Source organism: Carettochelys insculpta, chromosome 19, assembly GCF_033958435.1.
Source record: "Carettochelys insculpta isolate YL-2023 chromosome 19, ASM3395843v1, whole genome shotgun sequence".
Classification (NCBI taxonomy): Eukaryota; Metazoa; Chordata; order Testudines; family Carettochelyidae; genus Carettochelys; species Carettochelys insculpta.
This window is the reverse complement of record NC_134155.1, coordinates 20396394-20403369: the sequence shown is the minus strand read 5'-3', so window position 1 is coordinate 20403369 and position 6976 is coordinate 20396394. Positions and strand designations below refer to the sequence as shown.

General features: G+C 44.8%; 1 pseudogene; it reads left to right on the top strand.

Annotated features, from left to right (window-relative positions):
- The first annotated feature begins 3277 nt into the window (after positions 1-3277).
- On the top strand, positions 3278-4674 carry LOC142023312 (beta-1,3-N-acetylglucosaminyltransferase lunatic fringe pseudogene; annotated as a pseudogene).
- Positions 4675-6976: the final 2302 nt, after the last annotated feature.

Here is a 6976-nt window from a genome sequence, read left to right as displayed (position 1 = left end):
TGACAGGTCCTTGTTCCAGCAAGTGCACATTTCAAAAGCATTCTCTTTTTAGTGCACTGTGAGACTTGACACCTTTTTCAATGGCTTTTTCAGGCAGACACTCATGTTTAAAGGTAGTGTAATTGTTTGTTAATAACCTTCATGTTTTTGTGTCATCATTGCTGTTTGTATGCCCAGCAGAAATATACTCAGAGAATGTATCGCTTTGTCAGTATGTGGGTATTGCTCTGTTTTATGCCTGAAATTGGAGGAGGCTAAATTAATTTTAATTCATTTTATTAATAATAAAATTAGTGAACTCAGTGGTGGGCGACTTGCAGCCCATCGGAGTTCTATGTGCGGCCCACGAGACATTTTCTTTACTGTTGCCCTTGAGCAGGGCTGCCAGATTCTGCTGGTTTCAATCTGTGTAGTTTTTTTTCCTGTTGATATTAAAGTAACATGCATGTGAAGTGAGGCATGTGTTGATTTACTGATAGCCATGTGTTCCCTCTGTATCCAATCAACGCATTGCTCAGTTCATTTAGAACACCCCATGAATTCTAGATGTGCAAATGCAGTTAGCAAAACTACTCTTACCTTGGAAGACCATCTTGGGTCTGACAATCTTGCAGCCCACTGAGATGACAAAGGGCCACTCACGCGGCCCACTCGCTAGCTTAGGTTGCCCATTGCTGTTTAAATTGTAGCTGTGCCAGCGCAAATGACTTTGCCTTAAGTTTTAGCTGCTTGATGTTCACAGATTCCTAATTAAAATGCCAGTGCTACAGGATTGCTGCATCCTTGGTTGTCTGTTGGATGTCATGTCCTCTTTTAGGAAAACAGGAGGATGCTATGCACACAACACAATGTCTTAGGTACTTATATATAGGTGCCTAGGGAGGTTGTGGAATCTCTATCACTCGAGACATTTAAGAGCAGGTTAGATAGGCACCTGTCAGGGATGGTCTTTTGACTCTGGACAGTACTTGGTTCTGACATGAGGGCAGGGGACTGGACTTGATGACTTCTCAAGGTCTCTTCCAGTCTGAGTATTCTATGAGGGCCACTCTGGATGTAGTGTGTGAACGCTGCACAGTCTCTGATGTGAGGGTAAATACAACCCTTCTGTGAAGTAGGGAATTGTTATCATCCCGATTTTTCACAGCTAGGAACTGAAGCACAGAAAGGCTTACGTGACTTGCCAAAGTTTCCTAGGAAGTCTGTGGCAGAGCAGAGCGCTAAAGTCACATTGCCCACATGCCAGGATAGCACTATAACCAATAGGCAATCCAACAGTACTACCATAAATGCTTTGGCTCAAGCTGCTGCTATAGCACTCTTGGGAGAGGAATACTGCAGTATTTGTCAAAGGCGCTGGAAAGCACAGAATCACAGGGCTGGAAGGGACCTCAGGAGGTCATCTAGTCCAGCCCCCTGCTTCAAGCAGGATCAATCCCCTCGCACTAACAAGGAGGTGACAGCCCTAGCCTATAATGAGAACTGGAGCTGGGTCAGGCGTGTTGCTAGTGGAGCTGTGGCCCAACCATTTTATTTTTCTTTAGAGATTTGGGCTCCGCTTGTGGATTACCATGAGACCCAATGGGTTCCCCTGGCGCTGGTCAGACACCTTTCATCTGACTGCCTGGCTTCTGCAATCTGAGTTATGGGATTGCTACATCAGGGTCTGAGGCACACACAGTGTTTGATCTGGCCCTGTTCTGAAGCAGTAGGTCCTGGTGAGCTGAAAGGAACAGCAATCTGCTTAGAAGAAGGTGGTCTATTAAGATGAAGTGTTTCTGTGAATGTGTAGCCGGACACACGCAAGTAGCAAATTGGCAGCTTGCAGGCAACAGGGCAGGGGGAAGGTTGTGAGAGATCTTTGATGCTCAAAGGGAAAGAATTTTTATTTTAGAACTGTTTAAGTCTTTAATTATGAAGAAGGTTGAGATGCCACAGGGACCTGTAGATGCAGAGAAGCAGACATAGAGAGTGGTTATATTTAGTCCTGTGGTTTTAAAATATTTCATTGAGAAGCAATTGCTGACGTCAGGCTGCGAATAATTTGAAGTGACAGCAAATGCAGCAGTTATGCGGTTTCAGGGCTCCGGAGCCCTATTTGTGACTGTGGTTCAAACTACGCCAACTTGCTGCATGGCCCTGGGTAAGTCATTTAGAGTCTGTTCAGTGGTAGTGAGCACCTACTGACTTTGGTGAGAATGAGAAGTGCTCAGTATTTTTGAAAATCAGACCCTCAGTTTTTATCCAAGAGTCTCCTAGGTATAAAAGGGGAATACACTTCTATCCTAAAGGGTCAGTGCATGTGTAACACTGACAGGCAGAATCAAACCTTGGACATCTGGAGCTAGTACGTGAGCCTTGACCTCATGAGCCAAAAGCCAGCTGGCTGGTAGTTAAGGTTCTAGAGCAGGCTCATTATTCTCTCTGTAAGTGGTCTAGGTAGATGGGACAGTACAACACACCCAGAAGGTTTGTGGGTTACTCACACAATTGTTTGCACTTTGATAATGTGTTTACTTAGATGCTTGTTCCAATTTGGTACTCTGATTAGACACAAAATGAAGAGGAATATATTTGAGAACTGGTACATCTCATTACAGGGGCAGTGCTAATTATGGTTGTGGGATGATTATATGATGGATGGATTAGCCACCTTTCCTGTATTATATTTACACCTTAACTATGGAGTAATTTTAATTTTTTTCTTTGCTCTTGGGCCTGGTTTAATAACATCTCCATCCTCCATACGTGCTGCATGAGCCTGGCATTTTAGAGAGGAGGGGGGCTTTTGTAGCATGGATGCCAGCTGGAGTATTATAGAACCTAGCCCTAAGACTTTTCCATTTTGCCATCTGTAATGATATCCTGCAATATGATGCAAGTGCTGGAGAAAGGTGGAGAGAGTCCAGATCTGAAATTCCTGTTGGTGTAGTTGCTGCTCTGTGTGACTATGCACTGGCATCTTGCACTGAAAACTGCAAGCTAAATATTGTGCCTTCACTTACAGCCCTCTGCATGGTATGTTTCATAAGCCTCACTATCCTGTGAGGCAGTATGAACTAGTGGGTAAAGCACCAGACTGGGAATCAGGAGACTTAGCTTCTAGTCTTGCCTCTGCCAATAACTGTCTTTGAGAACTTGGGCAAGTCACTTCATCCCTATGTTTTGTTTGTTAGATGTTTACACTGTCATTTACTGTGTTTGCTGACAGCGTCTAGTACGTTGCAGCTTATAACAAAGTGGGTTTGTTAGGATTTATTTCCCCTGGTTAGGTAACATGTGTTTCCTACTGTCCTGTGACAAAGCCAGGTGCGTGCCTCAGTTTCTCTGGGCACAGCATCAATGCATAGTGAGTGGGAAATTTCAGTGTGATGACTTCTTGCACATATGCAATGGGCCTCCATACCCTTTGTAACCTAGGCAATCAGGTGATACCTTTCTTCCCCCAGAAACAGGATAAAGGGTGGGGGAGGTCTGGCTGGTTTGAATTGGGACTGGAAAGCTGACTGAGGGCAGAATTTGCTGACTTGAGAGGAAGAAAGGAGGGCCAGGGCCCCAGCTCGGGGACCCCCCTCCCCCCAAGATGGTTTGTAGTGACAGCTTCTGGTTTCTGTGCTGACAAGTCTGTTCTATGGTGTGTCCCTGTTGACTAATAAACCTTTTGTTCTACCTTGTGAATGAGAGTCACATCTGACTGCAGGTGGGGTGCAGGGCCTGGTGACCCCTGCACTCCATGGCATCACTCCAACCTCTACTGAGGTCTCTGGACACTACTGTAATACAAATACATAACAACACTGCTCTTTTTTCACTCTGGTGAGATAGTTGTTTGTTACTAGCTTATATCAGTGGGTAAATTGTGGCACCTTCCAGTTGGCTCCCCTGCTCTGGTTGGATGCATTGGGGGCAGAGCAAAAGGTACATCCATTCCCCAGCCCAGCCACTCTGGGGAGCCTGTCTCCTTATTCCCTGGGTCTCTGAGCTCTCTGCAGGCATGTAATGTGAATTCTCATTTGCCCCTTATACTGAGCAGCTATGTAGACCAGTCATAAGCTAGCTTTCCATGCGCTTCAATATCAGTCCTTCACAAACCCTTTCACCATTGTGGAAACAGAGGCCAGGAGGCTGAAGTCTTGTGTCATCACCTGTGCTTCTCTTTCTCCCACTTCATTACTGCCAGACTCCCTTCTCACCAGAGCCTTCACATCTCTTCACAACCTAGTCTGGACTGACCCATTCAAGCCACAGAGAGGATCAGTGAGATCAAGATGCCTCCTGTTCACTTCTGGTTTGCACTGTGGGAGTAGGTTTCTCTATTAGTCATGGGTTGGCACTGAAGATGAGCCCCTGATGAGTGGGGGACACTTCATGAGCACTGCCAAGAAGGTTCACCTGCCTGATGACTGCACCATCGGATACATCATAGAGTCCATGCTAGGAGTGAAGCTGATCCAGAGTAATCTGCTCCACTCCCACCTGGAGAACCTGCATCAAGTACCCAAGATGGAGATTCACAAACAGGTGACGTTGAGCTATGGCATGTATGAAAATCAGAGGAGTTCCATCCACCTGAAGGGAACTTTCTCCATTGAGGAGGATCCATCCAGGTTTCACTCCATTCACTGCTTGCTGGACCCAGACACGCCGTGGTGCTCTCAGAATGTGGTGTACTAGGAGACATGTCTCCCTGTCAACCTTGTCCCAAATTTCCCTGTTATCTGAAGGGCTTGTGGGACCTGTCTGTGTGTATGTGATTTCCTGGCTGCGAGGTGAGTGGTTATTATTGCTGTGGTAATGCACAGTGTGTGTGGTTTATAGGCTGCTGTGCGGCCCCCTTCTCATCTCCTCTGCAGGCTGAGAGTGCAGATTTTTGGATGCTGTCTGCCTCCTCCTGACAGGCTGGGCGTAGGTGGGAAAGGTTACGTCTGACAAAGCAGGACTTTACCCATGAAAGCTAATGCTCCAAAATATCTGTTAGTCTATAAGGTGCCACAGGGCTTGTTGTTGTTTTTCACATCTCTTGTCATTAATGTTGGGGTATTTGAAGCCAAATCTCATACAGATTTAGGCATAGTCCTCACTACCATGGGCCATCGATCTAAGTTAAGCATCTTCAGCTAAGTGAATAACGTAGCTGAAGTTGATGTACAGAGATCTACTTACCATGTTATTGTCACTGCAGTAGCTTGGCAGATGATGCTGTCTTGTCAACTCTACCTACACTTCGCATTCAGGTGGAGTAACAGGGTTGACAGGAAAGCGCTCAGCGGTTGACTTGTTAGGTCTCTAATAGATGCAATAAATCAACCTCTGCTAGATCGATTGCTGCCTGTCGATCTGGCAGGATAGTGAAGACATGTCCTTAGTCTCAGCTCAGTGTTCTTTAAGCAAATGAAAACATTTCTCTTCCAATCCAAGAGCAATCAGGGCTAACCCATTTTACAGCTAAGGAATATTAATGTGTGCAGTACTGACTGATATATATTTAAACACATGCTCTCTATCTGTAGAAGACTAGTTCTTTATGGGTGGCTGATCAGAATATTATTAATGTGGGGTCAAATCCTGACTCAAGAAATCAGAGTGAGGTTACTAAGGCTACTTCTGTGAATATGAACAGTAAACTGAACCCTCTATCTCATTTGCTTCTATGTCTTTTCTTGAAAGTATAATTGGAGCAACTGATGCCAGGGAGGAAAAGAATTCACACTGTGCGTGTTTCCAGTACATAGATAGGTATCACTTAAATTTATACAGCAGCTTTCTACACTCCGTGACAGATTGTGAACAGACATCACTTCTCTTGCCTCTGCAATGTGGCCATCTCAAATGGGGAATGTGGCAGCTGTTTAACTGTACGGGAAATGAAGAGTATACTGCGTGATGTAGTTCAAAAGGAGTTAGGCAGAAGGATGCTACTTATGGGTGAGACTTGCTCCCTGCTGAATAGCCAACCAGCAATGCCTCCTGCAGTACTTAGGAGATACTTGATTGTTCCCCCCCACCTCAAATCACTGGCCTAAGTAGAACTTGCAGTAGAGTCATGGTGTGCAACCAGTTCTGAAGCAGTAGCTGCTATAGTGAAGTAGCCACGTTATTCTGAGAATATATTTATTGTTCAAGCCAACTTGCCACACTCACCAGGCCAAGTAGCCACATGTGGCTAATGTGTTGGACACTACAACTTCAGGAACTTCTTCCATGCGTGTGATTAAATTGGATTGGGCTCTTATCCTGGAGAATCTTGTGTATGAACCTATTATATTTGGCTTGTCTCCAGTAAGAGTTGAAATGACTGGTTACAGGTTGGCATGAAGAGTTGTTGGCTAGTTATAACGTTTTTGCTATGGGCCCCAGTCTGCAAAGACTTATGCACATGCTTGACTTCATTGGCCTCAGTAGGTATAGTCCCTTTTATTCAGGCTAAAACAGGTGCATGTTTCCAGGATCAGGTCTGTGATGATCTTGCTCCTATGAACAAAATCAACGAACTGATGGGAAAGGCAGGAATTTGGCAGAAACTAGATTAGTTGATGTTCTCTCCATGATGCTGTTCTTCGTTAATTTCTCTCTCTCCTTTGCTAATGAACTTACCATACATGTTTTTTCATTTCCAGGAATTTTTATGCATGTGATAACAGAATAATCTTCACCTCTGGGGGAGCCATCTGGGAGTTTAAACTGCCATCACTGTGCTAAATATCACCCTCTTTGCCAGGGGCTCAGGTTGGATCAGCTGCTTAAATCATCTTAGCGCTAAATACATGTTATTTAGAAAACAGTGTGAAAGCATCAGGCTTGAAAAATTAGCCACTAAATGCTCCATTCCCATTCAATGGATTGCCCCAAGAAATGAGAAGATGCTCGTTAAATTTATTGGCACTTACACAATCCCCAAGTGGTTGCCCTATTGTCAGCAACTTGTAATTTCTCCTGCTGAATGGAGTTGCTCTAGGGAAACTAGGTGGAACTAAGG